The sequence below is a fragment of the Mustela putorius genome, unplaced genomic scaffold (assembly GCF_011764305.1).
Source record: "Mustela putorius furo isolate JIRA1106 unplaced genomic scaffold, ASM1176430v1.1 tig00000129_pilon_pilon_pilon, whole genome shotgun sequence".
Taxonomy (NCBI): Eukaryota; Metazoa; Chordata; class Mammalia; order Carnivora; family Mustelidae; genus Mustela; species Mustela putorius.
The window spans coordinates 49504795-49527013 of NW_025421290.1; the positions used below are offsets into that span (position 1 = coordinate 49504795).

At 48.3% G+C, this 22219-nt stretch overlaps 1 long non-coding RNA gene across 1 annotated transcript; it reads right to left on the reverse strand.

The window, feature by feature from the left end:
- Window positions 1-565: 565 nt before the first annotated feature.
- Window positions 566-21447, reverse strand: LOC106006034. The gene is made up of 4 exons (XR_001179840.2): window positions 21217-21447; window positions 12815-13067; window positions 11344-11451; window positions 566-794 (listed from the first exon to the last, which is right to left on the reverse strand). It is a non-coding gene; the product is annotated as an uncharacterized LOC106006034 (long non-coding RNA).
- Window positions 21448-22219: the final 772 nt, after the last annotated feature.

The window sequence follows — 22219 nt, forward strand, 5'->3', positions numbered from 1 at the left end:
CTCCCCGGATGCCTCCTCCAAATACCCAGAGGCCTTTTCTCAAAAGCAGAGAAACTCTCCAAGGAGGAAGTGGTTTGGACATCTGTCATTGCTATGAGAACATGACTACCAGTCCTCATAAGTGGTAGAAATAATTCCAGAAGAATGAAGCAATAGGTAAGTGGGATCTTAATGGGGGAAGCGGGGGAGAGGAAGGGTGGGAGGCGGGGGCTGGATGGGCAAGAGAGAGAGAGAGAGAGAGAGAGAACGAACAGAAGGAGAGAACCGGCCCCGTACACATCTCTGACAAGCGAGCGAGCGGACTCATCCCCCCGGGGCAATGCAGAGCTGTCTGTCACGGGTGCAGCTGGGAGGTGTGATTTGTCACAGGGCTCCTTTTAATTATGTAAGATGCCCTGAAACTGAAACCAACAGGATGAGGGCAGCAAGCTTTCCCACTGCTGTTATCTTATCTTTTCCAGGTCCCGTCTTTGAACTTGACTGTCCTTAAAAAAGAAAAAAAATCCACCAACCTAAAGCTATATGTGTTATGCCTTGCTGAACGGATCAAAACACGATTGGTTTCTGAAATTTCAAGGTTTATTTCATTTAAATAATAATCACATACTTATAACTCACATTTACTTCTCGTGTTTTTAATTTTTTATGATAGATGGCACATCTGTCTTTGCCAATTACCCAGAGGCAGACACGAGTCTGGGAACAGAAGAAGCCATTAGCACCGCCGTGAAAGACAAATGGAGCTCTTCTGCGTTTCAACTCCATATTTTCTACGGTGTCAAGCTGTCATTTTCCTGTAGGGAGAGGACACAGGGAAACCCGAAACCCGATGAACACATTTTCAGCAGCGGAGATAATCTCATCCTCCTCATTTGCTGGGCTCCCAAGATGAGCAACTACACTTTCTGAGAAATTCCTTTTAACACCTTCACAGATTCTAGAAACCAGAGCTCTCTGCCCAGGCTGAGAAAGGCTCCTCTCCCCTCTCACACATGAGCCTGTTTTCGTATAATCTGTGAGTTTCCGAGCAGGGACTGCATTTCCTGCACCTGCTGTGTGCGGGGAGACGGGGTCTCTGGGGCCAGGGCCGGCCCCCATGGATAGGAGGCTCGCCTATCTTCCTGCTCATCGCCACCTGATTCTCTACTCGTCGTGTTCTCACTGGTCTCCTGGAGTCTCTCCTTGAATGCCCCCCCCAACCGCTGTGGTCAGAGTGAACCCCATACTTCTGGCCAGACAGACCCCCTACTCCAAAACCTCCTTTAGTTCCCGGAGGAAAGACCAAGATCCTGAGTTTCTCGTTGAAGGCCCTGGGAAGCCTGGCCCCAGGGGATGTCCCAGCCCCATCTGCCACCCCTTTCGTGCCCACCTCCTTTGCTGTGGCCACACACTGGACAACAGAGTCCTCAAAGCTGCCTGCTGTTCCCACTACCGTTCTTCCCACCAACAACACTGACAGAGTTCTTAGGGCTTGCTGGGCGCTGTGGTGGGTGCCAAAGACGGAGGCGGCCATGAGAGTCTGTAGTTTGCTGAGTTAGAAGTCATGTAGGGGATGCAGGACTCAGCTCTGTTCCCCTAAACCCGGGAGAGCACCCCGACCCTCATCCGCCCGGCCCGCTTTACTAGAGGCTGTTCTGCCACGTTTGCGGAAGAAAGTTTATAGATTGCACATGTGTGATGCACCTCACACCCACTGTGACAGTTACTACTCAAAAAAAAAAAGAAGAAGAAGAAGAAGAAGAACAGGTGTTGGCAAGGATGTGGAGACATCGGAACTCTGTGTGTTGCTGGTGGGAACTGAAAATGGTACAGTGGCTGTGATGAGCCTGGTGGTTCATCAAAAAATTAAACAGAATTATCATATGACCCAGCAATTCCTCTTCTGGATATGTACCCCAAAGCATTGGAGGTGGGACTCAAACAGGTACCTGCACACCACATTCCCTGTAGCGTTATTTGCCGTAGACAAAAGATGGAAACCACCCGAATGTCCATGAGTAGCTGAATGGATACACAAACTGTAGGATGTCTACACAAGGGAATAGCACTCAGCTGACACTTGAAAAAGAGATTCTGACACACAACATGTCCTGCAACATGGATGAACCTGGAGGACATTACGCCGAGTGACCCGAGCCAGTCACAGAAGACAGACATTGTTGTGTGATCCCACTTACCCACTTGAGGTAGAGGAGTCAAGCTCCTGGAGACAAGAAAGAGGATGTGGGTGTCAGGGGCTGGGGAGGAGGCCATGAGGAGTGAGTGCCTAGTGGAGACAAAGTTTCAGTTTGGAAAGATGAAAGAAAGTTCTGGAGACGGATGGTGGTAATGGCTGTCCAACAGTGTGAATGTGCTTAGCGCCACTGAACTGCGTATTTAAAATGATTAAAGTGGTAGACTTTATATTTTATTATTATTATTTTTTAAAGATTTATTTATTTATCTGTTGATGGTGGGTGATTAGAGGACAAGCAAGGGAAGCAGAAGGCAGAGGGGGAAGCAGGCTCCCCACTGAGCAACAGGCTGGATATGGGACTCTATCCCAAGATGCTGGGAACATGACCTGAGCCAAAGGCAGAGATTCAACTGACTGAGCCACCCAGATCAATTTCTGCTTCTGGCCACAACACAGTCATGGGGTCCTGATTTACCCTTCCACATTAAATGACAACCAGACAAAACAACTAAAAAATAAAAGATAAAAAAATAATTTTCAGATGTAGGAAAACAGACAGCACAGAACAGTGATCCTTGCAAGATGGGAACAAATGAGGTGTGTCCTCTGATTGCCCTAGTTTGCTTCATTTTCAGGGTGCATGGCAGGAGGGGCAGCCTGAGGAGAGTCTGGGGTTGTCCCTCATCTGAGAAGATGGAGCTGAGAATCCAGGGAGGCCCGGGAGGCTAGAATTTCAGGGCAGCTTTCAAGAGAGGAAAGAGCTATAAAAGACAAGCAAGTTGGTGGGGGAGAGAGAGATTTAAAGTTCTACAGAGGGGCCTCAGGAGACTTTGGCTGAATGCTTGTCAGCGAGCACATGTGAGGCCTGGGGAGAGTCACCAGAAAGGAGATGCAGAACTATCTCTGAAGCTAGAAATCGCTTGCGTGCTTGCTAAAGCAGAGAAACCTTGTAATACACAGGGCATCAGGAAGAATACTCGGAAGGATAATGCCTCAAGAAGATTAGCCTTATGCTAATGGCCATTCTGGTCTTGTCTAACAAAGCTTAAAAGTAAGGGTCAAAAGGATTGAGCTATTTCCAAGAAACATAACTGCTTCTAAGAACAAAGCTCAAGAGTGAGTAAAGGAATATAAAAATATCACAGCCGACAAAATAAAATGTATAATTCTCTCTCCAATCAAAAGATTATTAAGAATACCAAGTAACAGGAAAATGTGACTCATAATGGGGGGGGGGGAGCAATCAATAGAAACATACCCAGAAATAACACAGATAACAGAGCTGGTTTAAAAGGGTATTAAGTAGTTATTGTAACTAGATTTTGTACATTAGAAGGGTAGAGGAGAACATAAGCATGTTGAAAAGATATGCAGAATATATCTAAAAGACACAAATGGAATTGGCAGAAATTAAAAAATGAGGTCTAGGACTACATGCTACAGAACAAAAATTTAGCACACTTGAAGACTAAATAGCAACTGAAGCCATCCAAATAAACAGGGTAAAAGGATGTGAAAAACCTGAAGAGCATTTAGTGAGCAGTGGGAAATACTCAAATGGTCTAATACACTCACCGGAGTCCCTGAAGGAGGGGAAGGAAAAGATCTGAAGAAATAATGGTTGAAGATTTTCCAAATTTGGTCAGAAGTACAAACCCCAAAATACAAGAAGTTAAATGAACCCCAAATATGAGAAGTATGAATAAAACTATAGCAAGGTACATCAAAGAAGTAGTTATAAAGAGAAAACTTTAAAAGGAGCTGGAGTAAGAAAGAAGGACACATAACGTACAGAGGAGCAAAGATATGTACATGGGCCAATTTCTCATCAGAAACAATGCATGCCAAGGGACAGTACAGTTATATCTAAAAGTTTAAAAACTGCCAATCTAGAGTCATTCCCCAGAAAAGGAAATACCTTTCAAAAATAAGGATTAAAAAGACTTTTTCAGACATACAAAAGCTGAAGAAATTCTTCACCAACAGACCTTTACTATAAGAAATGATAAAGTCTTTTGAGCAGAAAACAAAATGGTAACAACAATTGGGATATCTACAAAAAAAAAAAAAAAATGAGCACTGGAAATGGTAATTAATGGGTAAATACCAAAGACATTTTCTCTTATCTAAAAAAAATGTTTAAAGATAATTGACTCTTGAAAGTAAACATGATAACAGTACGCTGAGGGGTTTAAAAGACAGGTAGATATAAAGGCATGGCAGTAATTAGCACAGGGACTATAAAGGGAGAAATATAAGCACAGCTTTGTAAGACTGTTACACTATATGTGAAGAATTCTAATATTGTTTGAAGATAGATTGCAATAACTTATAAAGTATACTTTGAAAAAGTAAACTTTCAAAAAATCCACCATCAGTCATTTATTTATTTATTTTTAAAGATTTTATATCTTTATTTTACAGAGAGAGTGGGCACACACAGTGGGGGAGAAGCAAAGGGAGAGAGAGAATCCCAAGCAGATTCTGCACTGTCCAATGTGCTGAGTCCAATGTGAGGCCCAATCCTACCCCCATGAGATCATTACCTGAGTAGAAACCAAGAGTTGGGTGCTTAATGGACTGAGCCACCCAGGTGCCCCTGCATTAGTCATTTAAAGTGTGAGATGCATATTCTTTAAGCTTTTGAGATATTGCCTCATTCATCACATAAAAAATACAATGTATAATCCAAAAATGGGAATAAGCTTTAAAATTAAAGCAAATGGAATTTAGGTTACTATACTTTCCTTATAGTTAAAAAAAAAGTCTATACTCTAAGCCCTAGAGCAACCTCCATTTTTAAAAAGAGAGGTAGAGTGAATAAGCCAACAGAGCATATAAATTGAAATAATAAAAACCACTCAATTTATCCAAAGGAAGTCAGGAAAAAAAGAACAAAGAGCATATGGGACACATAGGAAAAAAGCAATATAACAGATTTAAACTCAAATTACATCAATAATCACATTAAATATAAATGCCCTAAATACTTTAAATAAAAGGCACAGATTGTCTGATTAAATAAAAGAGCAAAAACAAACTACATACTGTCTAAAATAAATCTTCTTTTATTAAAAAGACTCAGATAAATTAAGAGTTAAGGATAGATACACAATATATCACTCTAAGAATAATCACAAGAAAGCTGGAGTGGCTACATTAATATCAGACAAAGTAGGTTTTGAAACAAAGGGTTTTACCAAGGATTAAGAGAATAACTTAATGATAATAAAGGAGTCTATTCATCAAGAAGACATAATAATTATAGTTGAAGACTTCAGAAGCTTCTCTTAATAATTGATAGACCAAGTACACAGAAAATCAGTAAGGATAAAGAAATCCTGAACAATATTATAGGCCAATTGGGTCTGATTTGAGATCCATAGAATATGCTACCTAACTGCAGAAGAATATGTTCTTTTCAAGTGCACACAAACATTTACCAAGGTAGATCTTATTCTGGGATTAAAAAAAAAAAGAATAAAATTTTATAAATTCAAGTCATATAAGGAATATTTTCTGGCCACAATGAAATTAAATTAGAAATTGGTATCTGAAAGATATCTTAAAAAGTCCCTTAAATATGTGGAAATTAAGTAATGTACTTCTAAATAACTCATGTCAAAGAAGAAGTCACAAAGACTATTAGAATGTATTTTGAAATGAAGAAAAATCAAAACATGACAAGTCCAAATGTGTAAGATGCAGCTAAAAGTGCTTACCATGAAAGTTATAGCACTGACCACCTAATTAGCAAGTCAAATGTTCTTGAAACAATGATCTTACCTTCTAGCTTAGAAAATGAGAAAAAGAAGATAAATTTTAACTCAAAGTAAGCAAGAGACAAGAAATAATAAAGATAATTATAAATAAATGAAATAGGGAAAAAATAAGTGATAGAGAAGATCAACCAAACCAAACATGAGGTACTTCAAAAGATGTACCAAGTTGCTAAATCTCTAGCCAGGGAGATCTGGAAAAAGAAATAGAAGAAACAAATTATCAGTATCATAAACAAGAGCGAGGCGAGGAGAGACATCACTACAAATCCTACAGGCAAAAAGTAATAATAATGAGAGACTGTTATGAACAACTTTATATGACTAAATTCAGTAACTTAGACGAAATGAGGAAATTATGTAGAAGACACAAATTTTCAGAGTTCACTCAAAAAGAAATAGATAATCTGAATGGCCTAGCCTTATATCTATTAAAGAAATTGAATTTGTAGTTAAAACTTCCTCACAGAGAAAATCCCAGGCCCATATGGCTTAACTGGAGAATTCCACCAAGCATTGAAGACAGAAGCAAAATTAATTCTACAGAAACCCTTCCAAAAAACTAAAGAAGAGGGAACATTTTCCAACTCATTCTATGAAGCCAGCATTACCCTGATACCAAAACCAGAATATGATATTATAAGATAGCTACAGAGTATTATCCCTCACGAACAGAGATGCAAATTTTCTTTTAAAAATTGAGCATATCTAATCCAACAATATACAGAAAGGATAATATATCATGGCTAAATGGGGTTTATGAAGGAGTTGCAGAGTTGATTTAACATTTGAAAATCAATGTAATTCATCATATTGGCAGAATAAAGGAGAAAAGACATATGATCACATCAATAAATGCAGGAGACTCATTTCACAAAATCTAAGATGTCATGTCTTGCGAATATTCTCCACAAATTAAAATTAGAAGAAATTCCTCAACACAAAAAAGAGCACCTGCAAGAAAGTTACAAGGAATGTCACTAACGGCAAAGGCTGAACGCTTTCCCCCAGTTTCAGGAACAAGGCAAGGATGTCTGTTCCTACCACTTTGGATCTTGCTGTTGTTCTCATCACTTTCATTCAGCACTGTATTGGAAATTCTAGCTAATGCAGTATGGCAAAGGGGAGACATAAAAAGCAGATGTACTGAAAAATTTAAAGTAAAATTGCCATATTTGTTCATGACATGTTCATCTATATAGAAAGTCTAAGGAATCTACCAGAAAGAAAAAAAGCCACTAGAACTAATAAGTGAGTTGGCTAAGTTTGCCAGATACAGGTTGATAAAAATATATTGTTATTGCCACATATTAGCAAGAAAAAAAAAGTAACTGAAATTTAAAAAAATAAAACCATGTATTTCATCAAGACAGATTAAATGCATGGGGTTAGATTTGATCAAAGAAGTGCAAATACCACTGAAAACAAAACAGTGTTGAGAGTAATAAAGACCTATGTAAAGAGGAGTCCAGTGTTCATGGATCAGAAGACCCAATGTTATTCAGATGTCAATCATTCCCAAATTAAAGTATGGGCTCAATATTATCCTAATCAAAAGCGCAGCAGGTTTACTGTAGAAATTGATTAGCTAATTAAAAAGTTTATATTAAAATACAAAACCAAGACAAGTCAAATATACACACACAAAACAACAACTTTGAGGGAAAAAAAAAAGTAAGGTCAGAGAGCCTAACCCTAAACTGGTTAGTTTTAAGATTTATTACAAAGATACTGTAATCAAGACAGTTTCATATTAACATATATAGAGACACACAGGTCAGTGCAGCAGAAAAAAGTGTTCAGAAATGGACTGACTGATTTTCAACAAAAGTTCCAAGATAAAGCAGTGAAGAAATGACTATTTTTAAAATAATTAATGCTGGGAGAAGTATGTAACCCTATAAAAAGTTAAAAAAATTAATGAACTCTGATATTTCATACCATACGTAAAAGTAACCCAGAATAGATCATAGCCCTAAAGGTAAGAGCAAAGATTATACCCCTCCTAGAAGAAAATGTAAGAGGAAATCCTAGTGGTCTTTGGCAAAGATTTTTTAAATATTATATAAAGTATGAAACATAAAAGAAAAAACAAATTAGATGAAATCCAAATATAACTTTTTGCCCTTTGAAAAGAGTGTTATGTAATTAACAGCTATTAATTAATAACTACAGACTGGGAGAAAATATCTAGAAAGCATAGATCCATCTATGCACTCGAATCTAGAATATATGAAGAATACTTGTCTTTCAATAAGATAAACAAACCAATAAAAAAATTAAGGCGAAGATCTGATTACACACTTTATCAAAAGAAGACATATAGATGGCAAGTAAACACCTGGGAAGATGCTTGACATGACTGGTTATTATGGAAATGCAAAATAAAACCATAATCAGATACCACAGCACACCCGCTAGAATGACTAAGTTAAAAATAAGAACTAATTATATGTCCACATAAATGGACCTGTAGAAGATATAGTGCTATGTGAAATGAGTCAGAGAAAGACAAATACCATATGATTTCACTTATGTGTGAAATCTAAAAAAACAAAGCCAATGAAGAAATAAAAACAGACCCATAAGTCCAGAGAACAAACTGGTGACTACCAGAGGGGAGGTCGGTGGGTGATGGGGACACGGGTGAGGGGGATTAAGAGGCACAAACTTAAATTTATTAAAACTAATAAGTCATGAAGATGAAAGGTACAGCACAGGGAACATGGTCGATAATACCGTAATCACGTTGTTTGGTGACAGGTGGTGACCCAACTTACCGTGGGGAGCCCTGAGTAATGTATAGAATTGTCAAACCACTGTGTTGTCCACTGGAAACTAACATAGCACTGTATGGTAATTATACTTCAATAAAAAAAGAAGAAATGCAACGACTAATTAAACACGTGTGCCACATGCCAAAAGAGAGAGAGAATGAAAAGAGGAAAGACTGATCACACCAAGTCCCAGGGTAGATGGGGAAGCTTCTGGAACTCTACACAGCTGGTGGGACTCTAAAAATAAATAAGCCACTTTGGGAAAACAGTTTGGCAGTTTCTTAAAAAGTTAAACATATGTGTACTGTATGACCCAGCCATTCCGCTCCTAGGCACCAACCCAGAGGAAAGGAAAGCCTATGCCCCTGAAGTCTTGGGACACGAGTGTTCACAGCAGCTTCATCTGGAAGAGTCAAGATCTGGAAACAGCACAAATGCCCATCAGCAGATGAATGTGTAACCAAATTGTGGCACAGCCATACAACGGAATGTGACTCAGCAGTGAAAAGGAGCAAGGTGTGGGTACTCACAATAATACTTAACTGGCAGGGGAGATACCACGATCATGACACGCACAATAACACAGATGAAGCCCAAAATACTTATTCTGCGTGAAAGGAGTCAGACAAAAAGTACATATTGGATGATTCCATTTACAAGCAATTCTGGAAAATGCAAACTAATTTGCCATGACAGAAAGCAGATCAGTGGTTATCCGAGGGTAGGTGAGCGTGGAGAAGTGGATTACAGAAGGAGCTCAAGGAAGCTTTAGGAGGTGACGGTTGTGGTCACCGTTTGTCCATGGGGATGGGGACGTGTGGAAACTCATCCACTGTGTACGCTAAATATGAACAGCTTATTATAACTCAGTTGTATTTCAAAAAACCTACAGATCAGAACTTCAGAACTTCTACTTCTGTTTACTAGTGATGCACTGATCATTTTGAAGAGTAAGAAACAGTCTCCGGGAAGGAAAGTAGGGTTTTAGAGACACGGCTGGGGCCCGCTTGGCATATTTGTGAGTGTTGCAAGACCCCACCTTGTCTATGCCACAGACTCAGACTAATACGAGCTTCTCCTCCCCTTCCCACCCCCTGGCCACCCCTGTTTGCCCAGTTAATGGCTGTGGACTTGAGGAAACTCAACTGAAAAGTCAGCTCCTCCTTGAGTCAGGATCTGGGACGCATTCTGACCAGAACTCACAATCAGCCTAATCTAAGCCCCGTCCTGTGGGTCACTCCCAGGACACTGTGGACAACTCGTCCCATAGCTTCCGTTCCCAGCACAATGCGTGGTCCCAGAAAAACACTTAATGAATAAATAACAAGCCTAGGGGGAGGAGCAGGTCCCAAACAAGGGCAGGAACGAGTCTTCCTTCTGGATGACACAGACACAGCGAGGGTAAAGGTCCAGAAACCCGAAAGCACGGCCCTCCATCTCCTCCAGATACCGCCTCTCGGGCAGCTCAGTAAAGGGGAACAGAGCAGTGAACCTCGAGTATCTCCAAATGAGTCCCAATATATCTTCCTTCCCCCTTCCAGCTCAGGAGGGAATGGGGGTCTTGTGGGGTAGCCACGGTCACGTCTGGCCTCCAAAGACCCCACAGGGAGATGATACAGAAAAGGTTAGGCCACACCCAGCCTTTGCAGTAAGGATCATCTACAAGGACGGGCAGATACAATTTTAGTAATCCCTTGTTTGCTCCCTGAGATGCCAAACAGGATAAAAGTCCACGTCAATGGGTCCAAGCTTTTGACCAGAACTGAGCTGACTCACGCAGTATCTCCCCTTTTGGATGGAGTCCCTCAGTAGGTTCCAGAAAGGCTGAATGCAGCCCCATCTGACCCTGCCCCCAGTAACCACAAGTCCCTCCTACATGAGCATTCCTTTCTCTCCCCCACATTCCCATCAGTCCCCAGATCAGCATCACCAGAGGAACCCTCGTGGGGATCTGGCTTACAGCACCTGCCAACGCCCTTCTGGATGCCAGGAAGCCGGACTCCCTGGGCTGGGTGAGTTCCAGAACGCACGCCTCTCCAGAGTCAGTTCTTTGCTTTTGTGGGCAATTGTTTCATAAATGCCAGAGAATATCTGAGGTGGGCAAGACTGGAAAGGAACCAGAAGTCCTCTGGATACTCCAATTCATTCCTCCTCAAAAGATGTGTGTCTGCCCTTTGTGGGGTCCTAAACCAGCTGAAGGTAAAGGAGATGAGAGAGCCCCACCCTGGCCCTCGGAGAGCCCACAGGTGGTGGAGGAGATCTAGAAGAATAGAGAGGAATTAAGAGGCAAAGAGGGGATGGGGGATCAGGAAAACCTCGTGGAGGAGATGGGCTAAGCCGAGATTTTAGGAAGTGGGCTACCCTGGATGAGGCCCAACAAGGAAAGGCCTGTTTCAGGAAAAGGCAACAAGGCAAGCGAAGGCACAGACACAGAAGAGCCAGGTGTACCCATCAGCACTGTGGTGCAACCCGGAGGAGAAGGTTGTGGGTTCCAATATCCCACACAGCCTGCCTAGCGCAGGGGCCCAGACGCATGACTCGGTGTTTGGTCAATCGATGGTGCACAATTGCTTACATCGGTCCTTTTGAACAGAGTGTTCTGCTTATTTACCTTCCTGGGTGCTACATCGCTCTGGTACGAGGTTCCCAGGGTATAACGTGAAAGCTGGCTTTCTTCTTTCACCTCTTTAAGACTCCAGGAAACAGCCGGATCCTGAATCTACACAAGAAGACGGGAGAAACCTTTTTTTGATGCATTGCAGGACGCACAGGAAGCGAGTGGAATCTCTAAAGCCCAGTGCCCACCCCTAACACCCGTATCCCCGCCCCAATAAAAAAGGAACAGGTGTGAACTGAACCCAGAACAGCTGGGGGCCAAAGGCAAAGAGGGGAGGAGGTCACCCTGAAGGAATGTCAGGCAGTCAGTGGGAAAGACCGCATGGCGTAGACCCTGAGACCTGTGGCCGCCAGAATCTCTAGAAGGAGAGTACAGGAGAGGTACATAGGACATGTGTGGAGAAAACAAGGACCCATTCCTAAAGATAAGCAAACAAGGGCTTGGGGGAGGAATGACTATGCAAAGCTTAAAAAGAACCCGAAGGACTTCTAGAAATGAAAGATATAATTTGGGAAACAATAAATGAGACACTACAACTAGAAAAGACTCTCTCCTGCCTTCTGCTCGTTCCTCCATCACTGGCCTCTCTGCCTTCTCCCTCCAGCCCAGCAGACACTGCAAGCAGAAGCAACCAGAAGAAATCTTCCACCACAGCCAGGCTCGCCTCCACCACATGCCAGCATCACACCCACGCACTCAGTCTTCACCCCTACTTCTAGTGATGAACTTTTCATGCCCCAACCTGAAGGCAAGTCCACCTGTGTTCCAGAACTGTCTCTCCACATCCCCTGAAGGCTGCTGCTCCAGACATTCCCTGCTCCTCTCCCACACGGCTCACTTTCTCTCTCTGCTGGAATATTTTCATCACCTTCTTATGACTTAACCCTAGAGTTAAGTGGATTCCATGCCCAGAGCCAAGTCTTTTCTCTCTTCCCTTGGTTAGCTAATGTTTTAGCTCCAGTAACTTCTTCAAGAAAGGCTTACATGAACCATATCTCCTAAGTCCTTATCCACTCAGTAGCATCTGTTGCTTCTCTACTCACGTGACAGTTTGGCTAGGTATAAAATTACTTTCGGAGCATCCCCCATGGATGCCTTTCCCCTTCTAGGTTTCTCACCTAACCTGATCACCTTTCCTCAATTCCTGTGTTGTCTTTAAAATTTAGTGCCTCTAATCAGGAATGCCTGTGTGCTTACCACTGTATATATCTCCCTCGGGACACAATATTTCCTTTCAACCTGTAGACTCAGGTCTTCCTTTTATTTTTAAAAATGTTTCTTAGGTTATAATCATAATTTTTAAGTTATTTTTCTCTCATAGTCTTAGCTCTTTGTTCTTCAGTCTCATTGGGTACAAATATTTGAGATATTTCTTTACACCTTCCCATACTCAAATCCTTCTAAATGCCTTATTTGCTTCCATTTTGTGTTGTCCACTCTCCCTTCAGTCCTGTCGTCCATATACCTTTCTACGTTGTCAGCTTTGGCAGCATCTGCTTCTTGTGCCCTTCATATCTGGTAATGGCCGTACTTGTCTGTCGCACATTTTCCTGGGTTCTCCAAATTCACGTCTCATTTCCTTTACTCTTGCCATGACTTCTGTGGGATGCATCTCTACTTTAAGCTCATATTTTGTAGAGGCAATTCTCCCATGTTTTCTTTTTTAATTCATGGCAATATGTTGGGTCAGAAATTCCATCGGCTCCACACCAGTATGACTTAGATAAGAAAGAAAAGATGGAAAGAAAGACAGAAAATGTGCATGTATATCATCCAGTTTTGAGGAAATCCAGTGCACCCATAGTTGATGGACACCTCCAATGGCTAACCAAAGCCACATGCACCTCTGTGGGGCTCTATGACTCTTCCTTCTGTGCCTACCATCATCCCCACATAAACGGGCTTTCCCCATGGCCTCTAGGATCCATCCCTTCCTTGGTGCTCTCTGAACTGCTATGTCTTTGCAGGAAGCCCTGCCTATTTCTTATGATACGGAGCAAGAGTTTCAACCTCTCCCCAACCCTGCCCAACTCTACAACCACACACGTATCCTTCTGCCAAATGACCTGCCAGGATTCCTGATAGGTGAGTGGAACCATGACCTGGTAGCCCTGGATATACTCCAGATTTTCCATCCAGTGGCATGGAGGGGAATCCTCAGGGCCGATGGGAAACACATAGGGAAAGCAGTTTGACTGTCCTGTGAACACACCATCTTCTCTCTGCTTTGGGTGCTGGAACTCAGGTCTGGGGGCTCTAAGAACCAGTCAACACATCTGTCCATGCGCCAACTTTTCCTCTGACTCATTACCAAGCGCCCTTGCCTCCATGCCTTGCTTCCTTATCTATCTGTGCTTCAGTATGTGCGCATATAATTAACGCAATAGAAATCAGACGAGGGCCAGTCAAGGAATGCATTTCATGGGGCCAAAGACTGGATATCATTTTAAAAACCACTGAACCTCAGACAGTGACAACAAGATGCTGACGTTCATGGAACATCAAGTAAAGCTACTGTGGGGACCGTGAGCAGGACACGATCTCTGAGCTGTGTTTTTCCACTTCTCATGCAGGATGAGGACCAATCCATATGCAGCCTGGTGCCCCAGCCAACAAGGTGTTTACCTGGGGAGAAGGTGGAAAAGCTTCAGGAACAGCGAGGGTTAGAGCTTCGGGAAACGGGGTGCTGTCCCAGGCTCCGTGATGATGGAAAGCATCTTAACACGAAAGCTCACCTCCCTACTGCAACTGGAAATACCCACCTCAGAGACGGCTGGGGAGACCTCATGGGACACTCCCCGTAAAAGCCTCAATCAAGCAAGGTGCCTGGCACCTAGAAACTGGAAAGTAACATTTGGCTCCCTTTCCTCTTCCTGAGCCGTGCCGAAGCTGGAGGGCAGCTCTCACTCTCACCGTCTTCCTTCCCTACTGGGGGCCATCGGTGTGTCCGCCTCAACCCTGCAACTCTTACAGGGCTGTTTTGATGCATGGATATCAGAGTGGACTTGTCGATTTTTTAAGTCAGGAGGTTTTTTTGTTTTTTTTTTATCAAGTAATATTCACAACCGATCTCTGGACACTACGCCATCCCATCATCCCCTCCAATTATGTCGTGAGAGACTTGCCCCTTCAGGGGCCCCTGCCACCTCCCCTACCGCTTATCTTTGTACCAGTAGGTCTCACCTTCTTCACACTTGATTTGTCTGAATTTCTTATGAGTAGGTACTATGTTTTTGTTTTAAATTCCAGTTAGTTAACGTACAGCATAGTATTAGCTTCAGGTGTACAGTACCCGTGTTTCAGCCCGTCTGATGACCCCGCACTCATCACGACAGGTGCCCGCCTTCATCCCCACGACCTACTTCCCCTGCCCCGCACCCACCTCCCTCTGGTGACCATCCGTGCGTTCTCTAGACTGAAGAGCCTTTTTCTTGGTTTGTCTTTTATTTTTTCCCTTTGCTCATTTATTTTGTTTCTTCAGTGCCACATATGAGTGGAATTATATGGTATTGGTCTTTCTCAGAATTATTTTGCTGAGCATCTGCTCTCTGGCTCCATCCACATCACTGCAAATGGCAGGATTTCGTTCTTCTAGATGGCGGAGTCCATCGCATGTGTCTACCCCAACCGTTCGCAGCTGATGGACACCGGGGCTGCTGCAGGAAACAGAGGGGTGTGTGTATCCCTTTGAAGTTTCGTATTCTTTGGGTAAATACCTACTAGTCCTCATCAGATCATAGTGTAGTATTTTTATCATCAGAAAAAAATACCAACATCTTAAATAATACACCTGTGTTGCTGCTAAGGCATAATGGACTTTAGAGAGTTTAGTGGAGATCGTCCCGAATGGTGGCAAGCCGAACGTGAGTGGTGCCCTGTCACCCAATGTCCTCCACTCTCTGGAAACCTCTGAGCGGGGCTTCCCCAGCGCGGGAACAAAACTCCTTTAGTTACAATCTCTGGGCCGCCCCGGCCGGCTGGAGGACTCTGACTGGGTGGCGAACATCTCTGATCCTCAGATGCCACGTGTGTGGAGAATGCAAAGAAGATCGAGCCCAAGCTCAGCAGGAATCCGGGGGAGGGAAAGAGACAAAACCCCTCCAGCGGTCCCCAGCGCCTCAGGACCATCCCTGAGCACGTGATCGAGGAGGGGACAGACCGGACAGCCTGCAAGGGAACCGCAGCCCTTTAGCCATGAAAGGGAATAAATTACTGGTTCATACCACCATGTGGATGAACCCTGAGCTCGCTGTGTTATGTAAAAAGCAGCCAGTTGCTCAAGCCCACGTTGTGTGATTCCGTTTATGCGAAAGGAGGAACAGGTAGATGTATGGGTCGGGAAGTGGGTTAGCACCTGGGCCGGCGGTGAGTGCAGCTGACGGCGGACAGTGTTTCACGAACGGGGCTCTCCTTTGAGGACGAAGGTCTGGAACCAGGAGTGACTGCTGTACATCGTGAATGTGCTTAATGCCACTCAACTATACATTTGAAATCAGTTAGAATGGTAACGTCTATGTTACTTATACTTTGCTGTTAAAAATAAAGGCGCAGGGGCCCATCCCCGGAGGACCCCGGAACACAACGCGGACCGTGAGCTCACACTCTGCTTTGAACCATCAGTGGTCCTGCACCATTAGCTTTGCTCTTGAACAAACCACGTCAACACTGAGTGGCCTGAAACAGCTAAGCTCACCATTGTGCGGGCTGGCTGTGCTGTTCTGGGCTGGGCTCCCTGATGTGTCCGTGGTTGGCCGGCAGGCCGCTGGAGGCTGCAGGAACTAACAGAGCCTCTCTTCCATGTGCGGCTGGTGGGAGCCTGCTGGGTGGGGAGCCTCAGCCAAAGAGGGCTGGCCTCTGGTCTCGGGTGCGGGGTGAGGGAGTGCAGAGGGCGAGGCTCAGACAGGAGGTGGGGGCATCCTCTTTGCAAGGCACTTGGTACAATAGTAGAGGTTTGCCATTCAGGGCTGCCGTGTTCCGGCCCCCGCGCAGATGCTCTTCCTTGGCTTTCCTTGGGACTCTATGCTTCTTGTTTCAGAACTGAACAGGCCCGACATCACTTTCCTCCCCCCGTGTCCAGAGCCACCTCCTCTCTCTCTCAGCCGCTCTGGAGGGTCGGAGTGGAGGGTCCCCCCCGGGTGGAAGAAATAAAAGGGGGTGAAGACAGGGGTGGGGACAGCAGGAGCGGGAGCCCCTGTCCGGTGTGACCAGGGTCCTAAAGCATATGAAGCAGACTTCGTGTCCAGAAAGAGGAGTTTAGTGTGCAGCGAAGGGCCTGAAGCCATGTGGGAGGTGACTGGACCAAGTCCGTGGTAATGCGGAGCCCCTGATGAGCGTGGAGTGCCATGGTTGGGGCTGACTTCAGGAAAGGCCGTCCACAGAATGGACAGAGATGCTGTTCCGGGAGAGCTCCGAGGGGGAGCGCACCAGCAGGAGGCTGTGATGGAGACGCCCCGGAGGCAGAGTCGATGACTTGACAACGGCTTCAATGTGGAAGGAGTGGAGGGGACGTGGGGCAGGGGTGGGTTACAGGGAGGGCAGGAGCATCGCCCACACGGGAGGCGGCCGGGGAAAGCACGGTGTGTTTGCAGGGAGAAGGAAGGAGACGTGTGTAAGTGTTGCCGGCCCTTCTAGGGAGACGTCCGTGCGGTGCTGTGGCCCGGGGCAGGGGCAGAACGAGGCTGCCGGGGAGGCCCCATAAGCAGAGGGGCTCAGGCCCTCTGTGGGCACTGCCCCGCCCTGCTGCCTCACCCACAGCCAGGCCCAAGCCAGCCCTGCGGTCTGATGGGCCGCCGGGGTCTAAAACCCAACTTCCAAGATTGAGCAATAATGTTTTCTCCTCCCAGATGAAAACCTGCCCAAAACATGGGCCCAGATCACTCCCCTGCTCTCTCCTGCCCTTGGAGCGCACGGTGCCTGGCCACAGCTGCATGGCTCACAACAGAATTTACAAGGCTGTCCTTCTGCCAGCGTCCTTTGAGAAGTAAAAATAGCTGACATGAGCCCGCTCTCCCGGAACCATGAAAACATTTCACCCTCCCTCAAGCTTTCACCTACTGCTGTGTCATCCCACAGGGAGCCTCGAGGGGCCGGGCTGTGCTGAGCCTCCCTCCATGCCGGGCTCAGCTTGAACTGGGGCTGGAGACCAGCGAGTGTCCTTCCATCGCCGCTAAGGTGCAAGACGCACCCGCCGTCGGTGAAGACACAGATGCTTTCTGATCTTCCCGGCACCTGCTGGGGCACGCGATGGCCGGTTATGACATTCCGGGCACGATGAACTCATCCAATATTAGGGTCCCGGACGTGGGTCGTGTGCCCTCAGGCCAGCTACAAAAATATCGCTAAGATTCTGGAGCTAACAGTGCATTTGCGAGGTCATTCAAGGCTAAGACCAGAAGGATTAAAAGATCTGACTCCTTCCTGAGGTCCTTAGTTGTAAAGGACCAAAGAAGCCGTAAAACAAAGATTTATTCAGTTTCAGCCGGACAGCTCAATGGCACAGCCCCGTAAGGACCAGGAAAAAAGAAACATCTGGCTAGAAAAGCACACTTGTTTATGAAAAAAAAAAAAAAAAAAAGGTTTAAGAGTCTTCTCCAGCTTTACCAAGTTTTTGGACGAAAACGAGGCTGAACACGAAAAACAATGTAGAACCTTGAGAGCCACAGGGGCAACACAGGCGGGGGAAAGAACATCTTGTTTCTTCCTCGTCCAGCTGCCCTGGACAGTGGGCCCCCTCCCGAGCACCCCGGGGAGAAGCCCCGCCCTGGTAGGTAGCCCCTGGGGGCCGCCCAGCTGTGGTGCTCCCCGCACAGGTGGCCAGGCCGCCCCGGGGCCCCGCCCTCTTGTGGGGGAGGGCAGCCTCCGGTCAGATGCTCAGATGATGCTTGTGGAGGGCCCCTGATGACCAAGAGCCTCTCTCCCAAGCTCAGCGCGCACTGCCCTGGTGCTTTTGGCACGTAGATGGTGACAACCACTTACTAGGCGTGGGGGGGGGTGCGCGTCTTTGGAGCGGTGGACAATGGTTGTTTTGTAAGGGAGGAAGCCTGCACTGGTAACATGGCCCCAGGCCCAGGCCAGGAAACGCGGCTGCTTTTCCAGGCCTGCCATTGACTCAGCAGGGCTCTGAGGCCAAGCCCTGCCGCCGGGGTCAGCCCAGCCTCCTCCGGACATGCACGCAGTAGCCCACAGAGGCGGGGCGGTCATCACAGGCCGGCCTGACCCTCGGCTCTCCCCGGGATGCTCATGGGAGGAATGAGGTTAAGACTGGAAGACGCTTTGAACTTCTTGGCATAAAGCTGTCTCGAGCACGGTAATTAATAAATCTTGCCGCTGAGGTGGATTAAGGTCAGAAGTCACTTGGGGGCCTGGGGAGTAGGTCACGGCTCATGGCTGCATCTCTGGGGCCCGTGACATTGGCAGCCTGACGCAGGGCACAGCAACGGTGGGGGCAGGTGCCCCAAGTTCCCCGGCCACGCAGGTCAGCGGCTGGGAGGGTGAGAGCACTGTGTTGGGGGAGTCCGAGATCAAGGTTCTTACAGCAGCCAGTGAGGAAGATGCTGGGCGGACCTAACCAGGTAGGGCAGCCCTGCCGCCATCGTCCAGGGGGGCCTACAGGCCTCTGAGCAATCGGCGCCAGAGGGCTCCCACGTGCCCCCTGAAAGACGATGTTCCTGGAAACCTCGCACCACGCATGCCAAGTCACGAAGAACACGAGACAGAGCCCTAACGTTCCTTCCAGAGGCTCATCCTTTTCCTCCATAAAAGGGGGTGTTGGACCAGCCATGGCGTCAGCGCTCCTGGGTCCCCCAGACTTGTGATCTGTTACACCTGTGCTGCCACTCCCTCCCCACGGCGTGGGTGGTCTGTGCACAGTCTCCCTTCTGCTGCCCTCCTGAGCCCCAGCGAGACACTCAGGAACCGGCGTCCTGACACCCCATATGGTTAGACCAGACTGAAGCCGGGCAAGCTCACGTCCAGCTAGGTCAGTGCTGTGCTCAGGACCACCCCTTCCTGCCCACCTGCCCCTCCAGGTGTTCCGTGGCCCCTCGAATGGGACTCCTGGGCCACGAACCACTGGCACAGGGACACAGAGGGGGCTCTGGCTCCTGAGCTCCCCACAGTGTGTCCGGTTCCACCTGCCGGCCCACGCGGTCCCAAGGCACCCCTGCTCTCTGCACGCTGGTTCTGCCCTAAGCCTTCTGCTCTCCCCAAGTCTCTCTGGCCCCGTGTTCCCCAGGAACTCCTCCCAGACCAACGTCAGCTAGCCCTCCCATCGAAGAATCCCGCCCTAACCTCCGAACGCATTCGAAACGCATTTCTAAACAGCGATTCGACCTTTGGGCTAATGAAGTCTGTTCTCACCAGTAGGGTGCCCTGACCTCTCCCAGCGGCCCGGAGAGTCTCCTCTCCCTGCCCCGATGGCAATGTGTTTGCACACACAGAAAGGACTCTACCATTTGTCCTGCTCAGCTGTGCCTGTCCACGGCTGATGCGGCACCTGCCTCTGCCGGCCCCGTCACAGCCTCATCCCCCCAGCCACCAGGCCAGCTCCCTCTGCTCCTGTCATCCAGAGTCCCCCTGCCCCTTTTCATCATTGGAGGGTGGGGGCGTCCTTAGTCCCCCCCCAACAATTCCCCATCAGGATGGCAGCAAAACCTCTTCCTCCAGCCCTCCAAGACCTCCTGCCCCTCCACGCCTGAGCAGTCCTTCTCAAACGCCTTCTCAGCACCCCCTGGCTTGACCTGGGGTCAGGGCTCAGGGGCAGTCAGTATTGAATCAGAGCACTGTCTCCTCCGCTACCTCAGGGACAAGGCTCGTGGTCACCGACCATCAGTGTGGCTTCTGCTGTCGGTAAGGGGACAGCGGGCTGGCTCGCTGACCAGTCAGAGTCCCCACCGACTAGTCCCCTCGGACACCCCAATCTGCTTCCAGGCTTGGAAGACACAGCTCCTTCCGCCTCCTACATCTGTCCTCACCACCGCCATCCTCAACCCATCATCCTTCAACCCCCCCAAGAGTCCCTTCTCCATGGGAGGGCCCCCCTCCTTGTCCCCTGCTTGCTCCCACAAGGGCTGGCACCATCCTTGGCCAGGCCAGGTCCGAGGTCGCAGGGGCTGGGGCTGGGAGGCCACGGCCAGTGAGGCTCTCTAGGGAGTGCGCGTCTCGCTCCCTGGCGTGTCCTTCCCCGAACCCCACGCTAGGACCGGACAAGCGAAGGCCCCTCCTCGCTGAGGCTCAGCCCGGGTCTCCGTGTGTGAGCTGAGCTTGCCGCCCTGGCTGGCTGCTGGCTCCCGGGCCGAAGGAGCCTTGCCTTTTGTTTACGCGCGGGGAAAGCCAGTGTTCTCTGGCTATTATCGGTGACTTGCCGCGCGCACATGGTGAGACCAGGGAGCCCCGGTGCGGCCCCCGCGCGCCAACCGCCTTGCCCTCTGAGCCACTTACGTTTCAGAGCTGGTCTCAGCATGCTGGCTGGCGAGGCCCTGGTGTGCCAAAGTCCTACACTAACAGCACGATGGTTTTGTCGGATCCCAGAGACCGAATCGGCACAGCCTCCCCCTCCCCACGTTGGCAGGCATGGCCTGACCATCTCTTTCGGGTGAGTGGGGCCAGGGACCGCCTTGTGGAGGCCTTCTCGCCCGTCTGGATGTTTTCACGTCGTCTCCGGAGGCATTGGCCAGGGCCCCGAGAGAAGAGGTGCCGTAAATCATCGGCCCCCACCACCCCTACAGAAACACTAGACGTGCTCAGAATCGGGCGTGTTTGCCGCACAGGCCCGGCAGCCTGACGGGCAGGAGTCCGAACCGCCTGCATCAGGGGCACCGCCGAAGCCTCCGCCCTCCGTAAATCAAGCCGGGGCCTTGGCATCCTTACCGGGTGCTTCCCGCTCCGGCTCACCCAAGGCTGAGGGGCTGCTGCCGGCCGCTCCCACCCACGCCACGGGCTTGGGCCTCGGCTTAACCTGGCCTGACCCCGCAGAGGCCCACACGCTCAGCGTCCCACACACCACACACGGCCACAGGATTACACAACTCCGTCCCGATGCTGCAGAGAACAGCATGTCCAGGCGAAGCCCAACCCCGCGGCCCGCGGGAGACAAACAGCAGGAGGACGGGACCTGTGTGCGGCCGACGGGCCGCGCCCACCGCAGCCCAGCTCGGTCACTCGAGGCCCGGCCGCCGTGGGCAGAGGCCACCGCCCCCCTCCAACCCAGCCACTGCCTCCGCAGAACGGGCACGGGAGGCCCGGGGGCTCCGGCCCAGCCCAGGGCTGCATGGCGCAGGCTCGGGTGGCCCCTGAGCCCCTGGGGCTGGTCGGACCCTGCTGCCGTGAGGTGGTGGTGGGACAAGCGAGCGGGAAGGGCTGGAAGTGTGGATTTTACCGGATTCCCACTTACTCGGGATGAGCTGCCTGCAGAAAATGGGCTGTTAGAATCTTGCCTTTCATGTCTGGCCAGGAATATTGCTCCTCCTCGGAGCAGAGGGCTGTGTCCAGGCTCCTCAGCGGGGCCCAGGGGCCAGCTGTCCCAGAATGACTCTAGCCTTCGCTGGGGAAAGTCTCTGCCAGGAGAAATGGTGGAAGTGGCACAAACCAGGAGACTTCCTGCAAACACAGCCCCAATCTACCAGAGCCTCGAGGAGCTCTGTCCCTGTGAAGAAGCCGGGACCCGGGGACCTGTGCTTCCCACCCTGACAACACCTTCCTTACGGAGGCCACAGATGCCTGGTGGGACAGAGACACATCTCTCTCAAGATGGGGACGTCCCCAAGAACATCTCTCGCTTAGGTCCCAGCCCTGCTCACAGACCAGATAACTGAAGGACACGGAAATGCAGAGGACTTCTGGAGCCAGAAGAGCCCGCTTGCGACCCCAGCAT